This window comes from Chrysemys picta, unplaced genomic scaffold (genome assembly GCF_011386835.1).
Source record: "Chrysemys picta bellii isolate R12L10 unplaced genomic scaffold, ASM1138683v2 scaf217, whole genome shotgun sequence".
In the NCBI taxonomy this organism is placed as follows: Eukaryota; Metazoa; Chordata; order Testudines; family Emydidae; genus Chrysemys; species Chrysemys picta.
Window position 1 is genome coordinate 25,390 of NW_027052924.1, and position 18,054 is coordinate 43,443.

At 46.1% G+C, this 18,054-nt stretch overlaps 1 long non-coding RNA gene and 1 pseudogene across 1 annotated transcript; one reads left to right on the top strand and one right to left on the bottom strand.

Annotated features, from left to right (window-relative positions):
* Nucleotides 1–1,233: 1,233 nt before the first annotated feature.
* LOC135978335 (uncharacterized) lies at nt 1,234–17,937 on the top strand. Its single transcript, XR_010595754.1, has 4 exons — nt 1,234–1,857; nt 8,698–8,994; nt 13,194–13,313; nt 13,411–17,937. It is a non-coding gene; the product is annotated as an uncharacterized LOC135978335 (long non-coding RNA).
* Nucleotides 10,741–11,745, bottom strand: LOC135978339 (paired amphipathic helix protein Sin3a-like; annotated as a pseudogene).
* Nucleotides 17,938–18,054: the final 117 nt, after the last annotated feature.

An 18,054-nucleotide genomic window follows, 5' to 3' on the forward strand; every position in this document is an offset into this window, starting at 1 on the left:
GAAGCTGGTACAGTTATACTAGCACATCAAGCATATTTCCTTTAATAAAAAAAGGAAAAAAATTGACAATATGTACATTTATTTACAAAAAAGGAAGGGGAACATGTTAAAATTGTGTTGTTTCTGCTGAGAATCCAGTTGTGATAGACACCTCTGGTTTCACGACATATCTGAGCATGTAACTTTAAATGCACCACTCCGGTCAGGATGTATGCAACATCCAGTTCTCTTCCCTTGAAGTTCAGGCCATTGAGGAGTTAATCTCAGACTACAGCCCACTTCTTCGGATGCATATAGAATGGAACATATATTGAGGAGATATATATACACACATACAGAGAGCATAAACAGGTGGGAGTTGTCTTACCAACTCTGAGAGGCCAATTAATTAAGAGAAAAAAAACTTTTGAAGTGATAATCAAGCTAGCCCAGTACAGACAGTTTGATAATAAGTGTGAGAATACTTACAAGGGGAGATAGAGTCAATGTTTGTAATGGCTCAGCCATTCCCAGTCCTTATTCAAACCGGAGTTGATTGTGTCTAGTTTGCATATCAATTCTAGCTCAGCAGTCTCTCTTTGGAGTCTGTTTTTGAAGTTTTTCTGTTGTAATATAGCCACCCGCAGGTCTGTCACTGAATGACCAGACAGGTTAAAGTGTTCTCCCACTGGTTTTTGAGTATTTTGATTCCTGATGTCAGATTTGTGTCCATTAATTCTTTTGCGTAGAGACTGTCCGGTTTGGCCAATATATGTTCCATTCTATATGCATCCGAAGAAGTGGGCTGTAGTCCACGAAAGCTTATGCTCTAATAAATTTGTTAGTCTCTAAGGTGCCACAAGTACTCCTGTTCTTCTTTTTGCAAAAAAAAAAAAAAAAATTCTAGCCATCTAAGTTTTAAAACTATGTAAGCAGAGTCAGGATGAGCTCTACCCTGACATCTGGTGGTGAATTATGGCGAATGTGGAAAAGAACTCCAGGGGCTGATCTGGTTTGCATAGGCACACCCACTCGCCTGGCATGAAACAACAGCAACTCAAAGTGGTTACTTGGGCTGGTGTGGGATCCCCAGTTTCTCTGTTATTGGGGCAGGAAGAATAAAGTTTTGTTACCCTGATTCTGTGAATCAAGGCCAGTGGAACTGTTGTATGACAGAAGGACTGAGGGAGCCCTTCACCATTACCTAAGTAGCACTTGCTTGACAAGGGGCATGGGTTACAAAACCCAGTGAATGGAGAGAGGATGGGGTCAGGTATTTATATCTGATGGTATGGGCCCTCTTTGAGGGTTTGAAACACCAATTGCACTACCTCCTCTCTCCACTGTTGAATGTCAGAGCTAACTTTGATTCTATTAGGAGTCTAGTTACAGGCTGCTGAGCTGAATTCACTTTGGGCCAATGGTGCACTAGCACTGGGGCTCCCCTATGAGCTGAAATTGCTAAGGGCTGAAATCACAAAAGAGCTAAAGTTATTAAGAGCTGAGATCACTGAGACTGTGTTAACTAGTGGGGGAGCCTGAACCTATATTGCTAAGTGGCTGGCGGAGCAGCTAACAGAGTGGAGCCTCACAGGGACGGTTGGAGTGGAGCTGAGTGACTCACAGGTCGGTGAGCAGGGCGGAGCGGCTGGAGAAGCAGCGAGCAGAGCGGAGCGGAGCCTTGTGGGAGCGGCCCAAGGAACAGCTGAAGTGGAGCAGAGCTGAGCGGCTCACAGGTCGGTGAGCAGAGCGGAGCAGCTGCCAGAACAGTTCGTGGACGGCGGGAGCGGCTCACGGGACAGCTGGTGGAGTGGAGCAGCTCGTGGAGAAGGCTGCGGTGGAACCCCACGGAGAGGCAGCCAGTCAGCCTCGGATCACGTAAGGTGCCCCTTAACACCCTGCGTGCCTTTTCTCCCCCCCCCCCGCTTGAACTCTGGGGCTGCACTGACCAGGGACAGAGACTTTGGGGGGTTGTTGGACTTTTGGGACTTTAGTGATCCTTGGGTTGCTGGACCCAAGAGACTTTGGGGTTGTTGGACTTTTGGGACCTTGGTGATTCTTGGGTTGCTGGTTTCAAGAACCAAAGGGAAAGGACACAGCCCAATTTGCTGGGGTGGGTTTTTTGCTCATGAAGCCTGTTTGTGTTGTTTTTCCAATTTAATGCTGATGTCGTTTACCTCATGTTATTAAACATTTTCTGTTACACTCAGACTCCGTGCTTGCGAGAGGGGAAGTATTGCCTCCTAGAGGCGCCCAGGGGGTGGTACGTAATTGTCCCAGGTCACTGGGTGGGGGCTCGAGCCGGTTTTGCATTGCGTTATTGAAACGGAACCCCTAGATACAGAACCCGGCCCTTGTTGCTGCCAACTTAGATGGGCAGAAGGGTTACATTTTTGGGGGCTCGTCCGGGATTCCCTGGGTCAGTACCCGTCGCAAGCACCTGTTGAGTGTTCCACTGCATTGGGAAACAATTATGTTTATATTTTGAGGAAATTACTGTTTGTATAATGGCTAATATGTCAGGTTTGTTGGGCCCCGGCCCTGCAGCCTCTAGCTCAGGGGCCACAGCCTCAGCCAATGATTGGGCAAAAGCACTGGGGCAAATATTGGAAAAGGTTGTGTTGTCCCATGCTAGGTCAAACTCTTGTCGTGAGTTAAGGTTATTTGCTGGGGCAGAGGAGTTCGAACCCTGGTTGGAGCATACCACTGAAATGCTGCAGGAGTGGGCCGTACCTGATGCAGAAAAGCGAAGATGTCTAATAGAGAGCCTTAGTGGCCCAGCATTAGATGTGATTCGCACCCTGAAGCTCATTGACCCTGGGGTCAGTGTGAAGGACTGCCTGGAGGCCCTTGATCATACCTTTGGGAGTGTAGAGGGCCCTGAAGACAGTTACTGTAAGTTCCTTAATTCCCGACAGCAAATTGGCGAGAAGATTTCAGCCTATATACAGAGGCTGGAGAGACTGCTTCAGAGAGCTGTCATGAGGGGTGCAGTGACTGCTGAACAGATGGATCGGACCAGACTGGCTCAAATTGTAAGAGGAGCTCAGTATCAGAACGCGATTCTACTCCATCTCCGGCTAAGAGAACGACGGGAACATCCCCCAAGTTATTCCCAGCTGATAAAGGAGGTCAGAGAAGAGGAAGAAAGGCAGGCTGCCAGCGAGTTTTGGGAAGCCCAAACATTGGAGCCAGCCGGCACAACACCACTGCAAACGGCCAGTGTACTGATGGTGAGCACCCCAGAGGAACTTGCCCAACAAGTGCAGGTCCTGACAGAACGGATAGCTGAACTGCAAAGCACCATTGACCGAGCTAAGACTTCCGGGAATAAGGAGCCTCTGACTGTGGCGATGGAGAAGTCATCATTTAGAGCCACCATCCCATCTGGGCGAAGGGGGAAAGGACAATTCTTCTGCTACCGATGTGGTCAGGATGGACACAGTGCTGCCAAGTGCCATAATGAAGAAAACCCCTCCTTAGTGTATGGAAAGCTGAGGATCAGTTGGGAGAGATCCGGTAGCTGCCAGAGAGTCCGGGGATGGGGACCACCCAGGCCTGCAGGATTTGAAGATTCCCCCAGAACAGACCGTCCAGCTGGGATCCCCGCAGGACTGATAGGGCCTCGAGCAGAGGTCATGGTGAAGATTGAAGGGGAGGAGTGTAAAGCCGTGCTTGACACTGGATCTCAAGTGACTATTATATTTCAGTCATTCTACCAACAAATGCTTAGGCACCTGCCTATACAGCCACTGACTGGCGTTGGTCTGTGTGGCCTCAGCATGGATGAATACCCCTACCAAGGGTATGTCATAGTGCACCTGGAATTCCCAGAGGAGGTTGCTGGGGTAAGAGAAGAGGTGGACACAGCTGCATTAATATGCCCTGACCCTAAAGGGACCTCTGATGTGTCTGTGCTGATAGGGACCAACTCCAGTCTCTTCAAGGTGCTTGCGGATTACTGCAGACGACGGGCTGGGGACCAGTACCTGAATACCCTGATGATCCATACGCTTTGTGCTGAAGCCTATAGGAAGATTGAGGGTGCTAAAAAGGAGACATCTGAGCTACCGATTGGGGCACTGAAGTACATGGGCACAACCCCCTTAGTAGTGCCTGCAAGGACGGAGCAAGAAGTGCTTGTCATGAGTACCCGGCTGAAAGGCAGTAAAGGGGCATTAGCAATGGTAAAGCAGTCGGTTGAAGGAGAGCTCCCAGAAGGAGTGCTGGTCCCCAGTGGAGTCATAACCCTACCTGCTGAAGCCCAGGAAAAGGTGACTATACTGATTGCTAATGAAACAAGTCGAGATGTTGTTGTGAAGCAAGGACAAAAGATAGCAGATCTCTTTGAGCCTGAATCAATTGTAAAACCCCAGTGTGAGACTCAAGTTCCGACAATAGACCCTGCAAAGTTTGACTTTGGAGATTCACCGTTGTCCGAGGAGTGGAAAGATCGCCTGAGGAGGAAACTTTGTGAAAGATCCAAGGTGTTCTCATTGCATGAGTGGGATGTGGGATGTGCAAAAGGAGTAGAGCACAACATCAGACTACATGACTCTCGACCTTTCAGGGAGAGATCTAGGAGAATTGCCCTCTCCGAGATGGAAGATGTGCGACAACATCTTCAGGAGCTGGCTGCGAATGGCATCATTACAGAGTCCCGCAGCCTATACGCCTCACCCATTGTGGTGGTCCGTAAAAAGAATGGGAAAATCCGGATGTGTATTGACTACCGCACCCTAAACCGCCGTACTGTGGTTGACCAGTACACAATGCCCCAAGTCCAAGATGCCTTAGACTGTTTGCTGGGAAGCCAGTGGTTCTCTGTGTTGGATCTTCGGAGTGGATACTACCAGATCCCTCTGGGTGAAGAAGATAAGGAGAAGACAGCCTTCATCTGCCCATTAGGGTTTTATCAGTTTGAACGCATGCCCCAAGGGATTTCTGGAGCACCTGCCACATTTCAACGTCTTATGGAGAAAGTTGTGGGAGACATGAATTTACTGCAAGTGTTAGTTTATTTGGATGACCTGATTGTGTTTGGAAGAACCTTGGAGGAGCATGAAGAAAGACTTCTTAAAGTGCTTGATAGGTTAGAGGATTATGGTTTGAAGCTTTCAATTGACAAATGCCAGTTCTGCAGGACCTCAGTGAAGTATGTGGGTCACATCGTGTCCCAAGAGGGTGTGAGTACTGATCCCGATAAAATAGAAGCCCTCACTACATGGCCATGTCCAAGTAACTACAGAGAACTCAAGACCTTTCTTGGGTTTAGTGGCTACTACCGCAGATTTGTGAAGAACTATGCTACGATTGTAAAACCTCTGAATGATCTTACCAGGGGATACCAGTCCAGCAGGAACAAATCTAAGACCAAGAATAAGGGGAGGTCCCCAAAGCCTCCTGTGCAGAGACACTATGGCCCCTTCGAACCATTTGGGCCACGGTGGGATGAGAGATGTGAAAGGGCTTTTCGAGAAATCATTACATGCCTAACTCATGCTCCGGTCCTAGTCTTTGCTGATCCAAGCAAGCCATTTATCCTGCATACTGATGCCAGTTTGGAGGGTCTGGGAGCAGTACTGTACCAGGAAGTGGAAGGAAGACGTAAACCTGTAGCCTTTGCCAGCAGAGGACTGTCTGATAGTGAAACTCGCTATCCCACCCACAAGCTGGAGTTCTTGGCCTTGAAATGGGCCATCACTGAGAAATTTCGAGACTACTCATATGGTGCTCAGTTCCAAGTGTGGACGGACAACAACCCACTGACCTATGTGTTAACAAGTGCTAAGCTGGATGCTACAGGACAAAGATGGGTGGCCGCTTTGGCTAGCTATGACTTCAGCATTCAATACCGATCAGGGAGAAGCAATGTAGAGCAGATGCATTGTCCAGGCGTCCACAGGCACCAGGAGTTGCTGTGATACCCACAGATGGAGTGAGGGCTATTTGCAGTGTGAGTCGCCGGGAACCAGAGTCCCAGGAGAGTCTTCATGGATGTGCTGCAGAAGCTTTGGGCCTGCCCCCTGAATGCGTGCCTTCTGCTTCAGTGAACTATATTGCGTTGGACCAATCTCCTTTGCCCATGCTCAATGCGGCTGACTGGCAGGAAGCCCATCTGCAAGATATTGACATTCGTGATACACTACTTGCAAAAAGGGAGGGGCGAAGCCCAGCTGTGGTTGTCCCACCTAACCCGGAGGGTAAACTACTATTGAGAGAATGGACCAAACTAAAACTGATTCAGGGAGTACTACACCGAGTGACCACAGACCCTTTACAAAAGCAACGAGCACAGCTAGTGCTGCCAAAAGAGTACAGAGCCCTGGCCATGAGGGCCCTGCATGATGACTTTGGACATTTAGGGATGGAGAGGACCCTGGAACTTATTCGTAGTAGGTTCTATTGGCCTCGGATGGCTGAAGATGTTCGCAGGAAATGTGAGACCTGCGCTCGATGTGTTCAAAGGAAAACTCTGCCCACGAGGGCTGCATATCTGAAGAATATCACCAGCAACAAACCTCTGGAGCTGGTATGCATTGATTTCTTGTCTTTAGAAGTAGACAAGAGGAATATTGGGAACATTCTAGTAGTGACTGACCATTATACGCGATATGCGCAGGCATATCCCACGCGTGATCAGAGGGCCACCACTGTTGCTCGAGTACTGTGGGAGAAATATTTCTCAGTTTATGGATTTCCAGCCCGGATACACTCGGATCAGGGGCGGGACTTTGAGAGTCATCTTCTGAAGGAGGTGCTGAGGATAGCGGGAATTAAAAAGTCTAGGACAACGCCTTATCACCCACAAGGTGATCCTCAGCCAGAGAGGTTCAACCGAACCCTATTAGATATGTTGGGGACTTTGCGGCCAGAGCAGAAGACAACCTGGAGCCAACATGTCGCATTTCTGGTGCACGCCTACAATGCCACAAAGAATGATGCTACAGGAGTCACCCCATATCTCTTAATGTTTGGACGAGAACCAAGATTACCCATAGACCTGTGCTTTGGTGTATCAGAGGATGGAGATAGCTATGAAACTCATCAGCAATATGTATCCCGACTAAGAGAAAAGCTGCGGGATGCTTATCACTTAGCTACATCTGCTGCTCGGAAGAACGCAGACCGCAACAAACAGCGATATGATGCTAGGGTACGTTTACAAGAGCTCCAGCCGGGGGACAGAGTCCTGCTGCGAAATTTGGGTATTGCTGGCAAACACAAGATAGCTGACAGATGGAAGGCAATACCTTATTTGGTGATGGAAAAGCTAGGAGACCTGCCGGTCTACAAGATTAAACCTGAAGAGGGTCCAGGGCAGATAAAGACAGTGCATAGAAACCTTTTGCTCCCTGTGGGAGAACTGGTAGGCACCCCTTATGAGATGGGCCACAACAAGGCAACCGGGCAGAACGAAGGTGCTGGACCAAAGCTGCCCTCCAACGTGGACAGCCAGCCCCCTGCAGCTAACCTACCCCTATGCAGCACATCCGAGAGTGAGTCTGAGGAGGAAGACACAACCATGGTGTATCCTGGGATGGAGACAAGATTTCAGTCTCGATCAGCTGAATCAAAAGAGAGCTCCTCCTCTTCTGCCCTAAACCCCATGGCAGAAGTATTTAGGCCCATTCCTGACACCCCTGAGCCACTAGTGGCTCTGTCACCTGCATGCAGATCTCATCGCTCACTATGTGCTGAAGCTGGGAGCAGGAAGGACACAGAGAAGAGGAGTTAGTGAAGTGGTTTTAAATGCCTCTGGACTTGGTGCACTGTATACTGCAGTAGCCCCCTTTCCCCAAGTCAGTCAGAGGGCTTTGCACTAGTGTGCACTATGGACAACCTGCCTTCTGCAGTCAGGCCATAGACAAAATAGAACACTAAGAAAATCTCCAAAATAAACTTCTCCATGTGGCAACAAGCAGAGTTTGACATTAATCAAAACAAGCCAAGCTGAGCCTTCATCATTTGCCTGCACTTCTAGACTTACATGTTTGCATGCAAACACTTATGTCAAAAGCTATAATTGATGAGAAACTATTTTATCTCCCCTGCATACATATACGCTGTGGCAGAATTGGTCAGATTTCCAGTTCTTCTCCACTATGCACCACGCAAGTCTCAGAACCAGCTAAAGAATATGTCCATCAATGCAGATTAGAAATGAACATACCCTTCAAAATTCCTGCTTCAAACCTCTGTCTGGTCAAACCACAGCAAAAAAAAAAAAAAAAAAAAAATTCTAGCCATCTAAGTTTTAAAACTAAAAAACAATTATTTAGGTTATGAACATAGTAGCCTCTTCTACTGTGAATTACACCTACACCCATTGGAAAACATTGTGTCCTTTAAAATAAATAATGATGCTGGCAAAGTACAGTTGCACATACAAAGTAACTACGGATTAATAACCTTTAAGTGAGCATTATGAAGGAAATGCCTGACAGCTGGTAAAGATTTAGACCATTGAGGTACGCGGGAAGGGCTTGTTAGGCAGTTCTCTTGCCATGGAATCGTTACACCAAATCCAAAGCTTGATTAGTTGGTTGTTTGTGGAGGGGAAATTAAAAATAATTAAATCAAATTCTAATTATTAATTATATTCCCAAATTTAAATAAAGAGCCGGTTGACTGCCGATTTCCTGTCAAAACTGAAATTAAGAACTTGTTTTTAGCCCTGTCTTTATACTCTAATTTGTGCTTAACAATTCTCCATAGAAATTGGATCATCGAGGTAGCCAGCATGTGAGAGTCGACACTTGGGCTTACAGAGTTCAAGTGACAACAAGCAGCTGAAAGCCACAAATATACCAGCTTCAAGAGCCAGCCAGCGTGTGTGAAATCCAGAAGCAAGTTGTTATTCAAAAGAAATACAGAACCTTTTCCAAGAGTCCTTACAGTTTTGGTCCTTGTGTTTACAAATGCTTCAGGTTTTCTAAGAGCAAGAGAACACTTCAAATGTGGTCCCACCTGATACTAGGCATCTCTTGGATAGTGGAGGACAGTCTGCACTTGGTAAGGCAACTCCCACCTTTTCATGTGCTGTATATTTATACCTGCTTACTGTATTTTCCACTCCATGCATCTGATGAAGTGGGTTATAGCCCACAAAAGCTTATGCCCAAATAAATGCGTTAGTCTCTAAGGTGCCACAAGGACTCCTTGTTGTTTTTACTGATACAGACTAACACGGCTACCCCTCTGAAAGCTGGGTAGTAATCCTCCACATCAATATCCACTAGAGGAAGAGAAGGTGTAACATGAACTACATTGTAACACCCCTCAAAGGCAGTTCTTACAGGCCCACTATGAGTTCTGGGAGCAAAAGGGCCACATGTTGAAGGTCTCAGACAAATTGATAAATTACCAGAATGGTCAATAAAATGAGGAACAACGTTGTAAGACTTTAAATGAGAGCTTTTCAAATTAATGCCAGGTCTGTAACCCATCAGAGGCCTCACGGAGGAGGGCAGAGGTGGTAAAATTCTCAGAACTAAAGAGAACTAAAGAGGTTCTTGCTACCAAAACAACATTATGCACACCATTAAAGCAGAGACCTCACCAAAAAGATATGAACGCAGATATGTCCTAAGGCTCTTATGAAATATACGCATTGCACATTATTATTAACTTGTATTTCACTAGCACCCAGAGGTCCCAAACTATATCTGCGACCCCTCTGTGCTTGCCACCATTCAGACACACAACCAACTAGGCCCCGCCTTGAAGAATGTAAAACAGAGACCAAGGGGGTTGGGGGAAGCAACTTGCCTGAGGTCACATAGTAACTAAGTAGCAGAGCTCGAACTAGAACCCAGGTCTCCTGTTTCTCCAGCACCTTATCCAGAGCAAGCTACACAGACAGTTACCGCCTTTCCAAGCTGAATGTGCTAATGTAGCTTCTAAAAGGTTTTGTGGGCTGTAGCAGAAACACAGTAAAAAGGGGAGGAAAATGAAAAAAGCCATTCGGGGTACACCCAGTTTTGAACTAACACTCATCACTGCGGTATAGGCATCAAGGGAAGATGAAAATAAAGTTTTTAAAAATACTGGTTAAGGAACAATGCCAATTTAAAGGGAATTTGAAAAGTTCTCTGTGTTTTCTGTTTGTTTTTAATTGTTATAGGTTCAAACACCTCTGCATCCCTCAAGGCCAACAAAGATTGTCCACACTTCCTCCTTTGCTTCAATCCAAATTAGCTACTTTACTCCGGTTTTAGCTGGCCGGAAACAGGCAGCCATAGGCAGTTTAGTACTGTAGCATTATCACCACTAAGGAAACCAGCCCTTGGAGAATTCTAAATACATATATTTGCTGAGACCACTCAGATTACACGAACATTGTAACAGAAAATGGAAGATCAAGGAGGCTCTTTACTGGTCTACATAGGACTGCCTGGACTTACTTGGGTTTGGCCTGCCCTGCTTTCTTTAGTCGGTAAATCATTTGAACACCAGTTTAAAAGGAGACACACTTTTTAATACCAGAGCCAAAACTGACTGCTTTGTCAATTGCCAGGGGCTGACTCCTCCACTGAGATATTTTATAACAAGCTTGGGGCAAGAGAAGATTTTTATCCAACTTGTAAATTCATGAGGTAGAAAAATAGCGCAACCCAAAATTAAGAAATTCAGCTGGCAAGGAGTGTTAAAGCAATACAAAATACCACGCCTCTCCCCCACAGCCCCATGAAGTAGGATGTTCCAAGCCCCAGGGTCAGGTCTAGAGATCTCCTCCTTGATAACATGCTGTGCTACATTCAGTGCCCACCAGCATCCTTATATTTCACATTTTGGAAACTACCAAAATGCAGGTACCGGATTTTACAGAGACAAGACCTAAAGGCAGGTGAGAGGGAGGAACACAGATTCCTCAAGACACCAGGAAACAGATCAAGTACCAGATCCACACACTGGGCTGTCATTCTTGTCTCATTTTATGCCTAGCACTTCCCGCTCCCATTCCCTTTCCCGGTTCTCCTCTTCGATTTGCCGCTCAGCCTGGGTGCAAATCCTCAGCAGCAGCAAGCATAGGATTTGGTGAAGCCGCATGAGGATGTACCAGTTGTTGATGACATAGAAGAGGTTGTACACTTCATCCCCCCTCCGCCCCTCCCCCCCGGTAGCTTCTGGGCGCTGTGTTGCTGAACAGCAGCTTGGCTTTAGGGAGGCTGCCCCCAACTCCGTTGTGCTTTTTCGCAGCCCCAGTGGCTTCATCCACATCCATTTCCTCCTCCACGTCTGAGAGCTCGCACCAGCAACTCTTGATTTTGTACTTGTCCTCTTTCTGAATTCCTGTCTGCTGTTTCACGTGGTGGATGATAAAGAGAAGCAGCATCCTCCAGGATTTGCCTGTCCTCATAGGCTAGTGACAGGTGTGGGCCTATGGGTACTCCAGCATTATCTTCTGATGCCTGCTCTTGCCTCTGAGGGAGGAAGACAAAATACACAGAGCATGGCTGAGTCTCACATATGCAACTTACCACGTCTTTAAGACCCTTGTACAAAGCACTGCCAGTGAACTGGATTTCCTCTTTCATTACAACCCCAAATCCTATGGGGGAAGGGCCAGAGTTCACATTATCCATCACAACAACCCAAGTTCTGGTGTCAAGGGCCTACACATATTGCATACAGGGCCTTGGTGTCATTCTGTTTGAAGCTGATGCCCTGGTGATCCAGGGATTTCAGGTAATGTTTCTCATTCTGCTCCCTCCAGACCTTGTTGAATCCTCTCTGGGCTTCTCGCCACTCTTCCTCTTTCATCTTTAACCTTAGCAGCAACAAAAAACAAAACAGAAGCTACGAGATGCTAAGATACCACATTGATGGGTGTAGGATAAAAACCTAGACCAGACAAGCTGGAGGCAGTAAGGCTTCTGCTCAGTGCCCATTGCCCACTGAAACAGCAGAAAGTTTCAGAAGGACTTCAAATGAGGTACAACGTGCATAGCAAAATTCTCCAGGAATGGCCATGAATCTTTAGATTGGTTTTGTGGCTATGTTATTTTACAGAAGGTTAAATAGGCCACAAATGCATGGCTATACCCCACTAACCAGGGTGATGATGAGGGCATTCAACAGAACATAAACCAAACTTTCCCCCCCCCCCCCCCCCCCCGTATACCTCCTACAGAGTCCCAGGACTGGGTCTGGGTTCATTGTCAATATCCCAGAATTCTGCTTTGTGAGAAGTTACAAATAACAGAAATCTCAACTGTTGTAACCTGCTGCCCCAAAGAGTCCCTGGTATCTGTGACATCCCATAATTTATTTAATACATGGATTTAACCACTTGCCAGACATTTCAGAGCTCTCAAACTTCTCTGATACTTGTTATGGTCCTGTATCTAGATATTCTTTTCACCCCATGCAACACAGGCATACACAAAACTCTGAACCTCTCAGCCAGCTTATACCTAACCTAGAAGAAAGAAGTCCATTCTGTCACTTCACAAAGAGTGCACTGTAACCAACTTGTTCATGTTTAAAGGAAAAACACCACAAGTTGGGAATCAGACAACCCTCGACCTCTCACATCTTGACATAATGAAAAAAACAGCTCTTTCTCTTCACTGAGGATTAAGGAATCACAATTTACATATGCATCCGAAGAAGTGGGCTGTAGTCCACGAAAGCTTATGCTCTAATAAATTTGTTAGTCTCTAAGGTGCCACAAGTACTCCTGTTCTTCTTTTTGCGGATACAGACTAACACGGCTGCTACTCTGAAATTTACATCTAGGCAGCCTACATACTTTTGATGAGACATGGGAACTTTGCAGAGATATAATTGCTGAACATTCCAGGAGTCTAGAAGCACACAGATCCCAGAAGTACCTCTTACTTGGCAGTCCCTTCGCAAACCTATATCCCTCCTCTAATCTAGTTTTCATACCATGTCCACACCCTGGTGTCTAAGAGCACCTTCTCATAGTCTTACCCCTCTCCTTTCATCTCTCGTTTCTTTACGTCTAGTTCTCACATTATGCCCTGCCTCAGTAGAGAACCTGCTAGAGACTGCAGATGTCCTCAACATGATGCAACATAAAAGCAAGTCCTTCCGGACATGAGTTCTCTTTCTGCATTTGTATAACGGGGCCCAATTCTGACGGGGACATTAGGGAGCCACATAATAAAGATCTGACAATCCGCAACTACAATGTTAAAGGGAATTACTTTCATTTCTAATTATCCTTTGTTCTCCATTGTTAGAGATGTATCGGGAAAGTGGAAAAGTATGATGACACGGTTCCATCAAAATGCTGTTGTAGCCTCTTGCTGTGTAAATCCAGAACCAGCCAGGAGGACAGAGAAGCTATAAAGAACACAAAGGTTAGTTTCCATTCATTTATGGACTATCCCCTTCAGCCGGTTTAGTAGGGGCACATTCTTTGAATACTGTAGTTCAATTTCCACCTTCTCTTTACAGCTCACTGACCATGCTCAACAAGGAACGGTGGAAGACAGCACTTAAACTCAAGAGTGACACGTGGTGACCACTAGGGGGTTGGCTCTTACTCCACTCTACCATGGCTGCCCTGAAGGGTAAAAAAAGGAAGAGCTAAGGAAGTTCGGAAAGTCTTGTGCTAAGGTTCTAAGACACAAGAGAAAAAGTCGTACACAGATGGTACTAGAGAAGAGAACTTCCTTTCATCAATTTTACAATTCCTGCCTTTCATTTTCACATTTTCATATCCCCTTGTCCGTATATGAAAAGGTAAATAGCAGCAGCAATCAGATTTTGTATACCTCTGTAAAAACGCCTGTGATACCACTATCTCTCAAACCTAAACAGTCTCATTACCATCAATCACTTCTCAGTCTTCCCATGCCTCATCTTCCCCTCCATGCTCATTTCTGAGTCCTTTATTACTGAGATGTCCTTCTTGAGATAGGGTGACCACTACACAGAATTCCAGCTAGGTGGGGGATTTGTTAGTTTTTAAATATACAGTAATGGCATATTTGCTTCAATTCATAGCAGAGATTGAGGCTGTATAAGAAGATTCTGTCAACCACCTCTCTTTCTATTCAAGACCACATTGACGACCTGTAGTCTATAGATCAGGAACCTATGCTTTAAAGATTGTAAAAGTGTCCAACTTTTGACTTAGCTTCCACTTTCCTACGTCTCATATCACAGTACTAATTTTTGGTATGATCCCTTCCACCAAGGATGCTGGACTGATATATATTGTGATCGCTACCACTCAATGGTTTGACCATAGTTATTTCTTGATTCAGAATCTAAGTGTTATTCAGGGCTAAATCAATAACCTCTCCTCTTGTGTAGCTACAGACTAGCTATTACAAGAAGCAATCATTTAAAATATTGAAAAACTCCTTCTCCTCACCTTCTCCAGAGGTTGACATTTTATATGTGGGGAGTTGAAATTGCCCGTTATAACTATTATTCAAGAGAGTGGTCTCTGGCCCCCCCTCAATATTGTGCACTCACTTCCTTTTTCTGATCAGGAGGCTGGCAGTAGAACACAGTAATTTTTGAGTTGGAACCTGAATCCAATACAGACTCTACACTTCAAAGTCTTTTTCACTTTCACAGATGGGATTTATAATGGGATCAAACTCATTTGTGTCCAAAACTGACAATACAGAACCCCACCCCAGCTTGATTTTTGAACTCAAGACTGCCCTATCTTGGGTAGGAAAAATAAAAAATCCTTATCCTGCCAGCAGGGCCAGTGATGTTTTGGCTTTACTAAACACAATAGTAGCTGGGTACTATGAAACGCAACCACTTATTAGAACATAAAAAGCATCTGCATTTCTCAGACTGTATGCTTTCCTCAACTGGAGCCTCTGTGTGTATTATACGTTTGGATAGTGCCTAGCATACGATGAGTTTTACTCAAACACAAGTAATAATGCCGAAACCTGGGAAGTACCATTTCAGCACAATAGGAACGGCAACAAATGAATCTTTCCTCAGCCCGTCTATGATGTCGGCCGCTTTGTCAGCATATATCCTCTGCAGCGCCTTGCGATGGATCACCTCCGACGTGCCACCCAGAGTGTTGTCCAGCTGGAATTTGGCTTGCTCCTCAGCAGACAAGCGGGGAGTTTCTTTGGATTGCCTCTAAGACTCTGATTGTTGCCAGGGTGGTCTCCAAGACAACATCCAGATGAAAGGGAAAATGTGTTAGCCATAGTACAATATTACTTTCTGGAAATAAAGGTCGGGTCTACACTACAGACCTATATTGGTGTAACTATGTTGCTCAGGGGTGTGAAAAATCCACACTGAGCAATGCAGTTACATCGACCTAATCCCCTGTGTAGACAGTGTCATGTCAATGGGAGAGCTTCTCCCATCAACACAGCTATCACGTCTTGGGGAGGTGGATTAACTAAACTGATGGGAGAAGCTCTCCTGTTGGCATAGGAGTTTCTTCACTTAAGCACTGCATCAGCACAGCTGCAGTGTTTTAAGTGTCCACTTACCCGAACATTTAAGTGAACCAAAACAAGAACTTAATACTTCTGTAACGCTGTGCACGTAAAACAGGAGGCACTTGAGAAATGGTTTAATATTTCCACATCTGCTTATTCTAATCTACCTATATTTCATCTGCTTCCTATACAGTATTGCATCTTTTCACAAGAAGTTACAGGCTACTAAAATGCTTCCTTCAGGAAATAAGATTTTCCATGGGTGGGAGGTACACAATTGACAGCATTACTACAAAAGAAAGCGATAAATCTTAGCATAGGCAAACAATTGCTGTGCTGAGTTCCATTTGGAGTGTCAATCATTTAACACTCTGTGAATGTCATTCTTCAGATTTTTAACAGAAATATATTTCAGCCTCTATGTACTAAGAAAAGGAAGCATCAATTATGCACCTGCCATTGAACAGTTTCATTTGGAATGACCTAAAGAGAAGAGAAAGAAAGCTGTGCCAAAGCTACCGACCACGATAAAGTCAATGGGTTGGAGGGGAAGGAGTTGGTGATCAGAAGCGGTTACTTGGATTTTGATTCTTGTATTCACAGAGGTTGAACAGTCCTTAGGTAGAAGCATAACCATGTCCACCAAAGGCAGGACAAGTAGTAATGGGCTAAATCTGCAGCAAGGGAGATTTAGATTAGATATTAGGAAAGCTTTCTAACTATAAGGGTATGTCTACACTACGGGATTAATCCGAATTTATATAATTCGAATTTTGGAAACAGATTGTATAAAGTCGAATGTATGCGGCCACACTAAGCACATTAATTCAGCGGTGTGCGTCCATGTTCCGGGGCTAGCGTTGATTTCTGGAGTGTTGCACTGTGGGTAGCTATCCCATAGCTATCCCATAGTTCCCGCAGTCTCCCCCGCCCATTGGAATTCTGGGTTGAGATCCCAGTGCCTGATGGGACAAAAAACATTGTCGCAGGTGGTTCTGGGTACAGCCTCACCCCTCCCTCCCTCCCTGCATGAAAGCAACGGACAGCAGACAACCATTTCGTGCCTTTTTTCCTGGGTGAACACTGCAGACTCCATACCACGGTAAGCATGGAGCCCGCTCAGCTCAAGACAGCAGTCATGAACATTGAAAACACCTCGCGCGTTCTTGTGGCGTTTATGCTGAGCCAGGACCAGAAAAATGAGGCGAGGAGGCAGCGGCGGTGGCAGCGCAGCGACAAGCGTGATGAGAACATGGACATGGACACGGACACAGAATTCTTCAAACCGCGGGCCCCGGTGCTTTGGAGATCATGTTGTTAATGGGGCAGGTTCTATCCATGGAACGCCAATTCTGGGCAAGGGAAACAAGCACAGACTGGTGGGACCGCATAGTGTTGCAGGTGTGGGATGATTCCCAGTGGCTGCGGAACTTTCGCATGCGTAAGGGCACTGTCATGGAACTTTATGACTTGCTGTCCCCTGACCTGACGCGCCAGAATACCAAGATGAGAGCAGCCCTCACAGTTGAGAAGCGAGTGGCAATAGCCCTGTGGAAGCTTGCAACGCCAGACAGCTACCGGTCACTCGGGAATCAATTTGGAGTGGGCAAATCTACTGTGGGGGCTGCTGTGATGAAAGTAGCCAAAGCAATCACTCAGGTGCTGCTACGAAAGGTAGTGACTCTGGGAAATGTGCAGGCCATAGTGGATGGCTTTGCTGCAATGGGATTCCCTAACTGTGGTGGGGCAATAGATGGAACCCATATCCCTATCTTGTCACCGGACCACTAGGGTACCACTAGGGTACCCAGTACATAAACCGCAAGGGGTACTTTTCAATGGTGCTGCAAGCACTTGTGGATCACAAGGGACGTTTCACCAACATCAATGTGGGCTGGCCGGGAAGGGTTCATGACGCTCGCGTCTTCAGGAACACTACTCTGTTTAAAGGGCTGCAGCAAGGGACTTACTTTCCGGACCAGAAAATAACCGTTGGGGATGTTGAAATGCCAATAGTTATTCTTGGCGACCCAGCCTACCCCTTAATACCATGGCTCATGAAGCCATACACAGGCAGCCTGGACAGGAGTCAGGAGCTGTTCAACTACAGGCTGAGCAAGTGCAGAATGGTGGTAGAATGTGCATTTGGCCGTTTGAAAGGTCGCTGGCCATCGTTACTGACTCGCTCAGACCTCAGCCAAATCAATCTCCCCATTGTTATTTCTGCTTGCTGTGTGCTCCACAGTCTCTGTGAAAGTAAGGGCGAGACCTTTATGGCGGGGTGGGAGGCTGAGGCAAATCGCCTGGCTGCTGATTACGTGCAGCCAGACACCAGGGCGATTAGAAGAGCACACCAGGAAGCTCTGTGCATCAGAGAAGCTTTGAAAACCAGTTTCATGACTGGCCAGGCTACAGTGTGAAATATCTGTTTGTTTCTCCTTCATGAAAACCTGCCCCCTTTATTGACTCATTCTCTGTAAGGAACCCACCCTCCCCCTTCCCCCAGCTTGCTTTAAAACCAAATAAAGTCACTATCGTTTAAAAATCATTTATTCTTTATTAATACATTATAAAAAGAGAGAGGGAACCTGGGTGGGGTTTGGGAGGAGGATCGGGGGGAAGGAAAAGGCACTAAAAAAAGGTTAAAAAAATGACAGCCTTT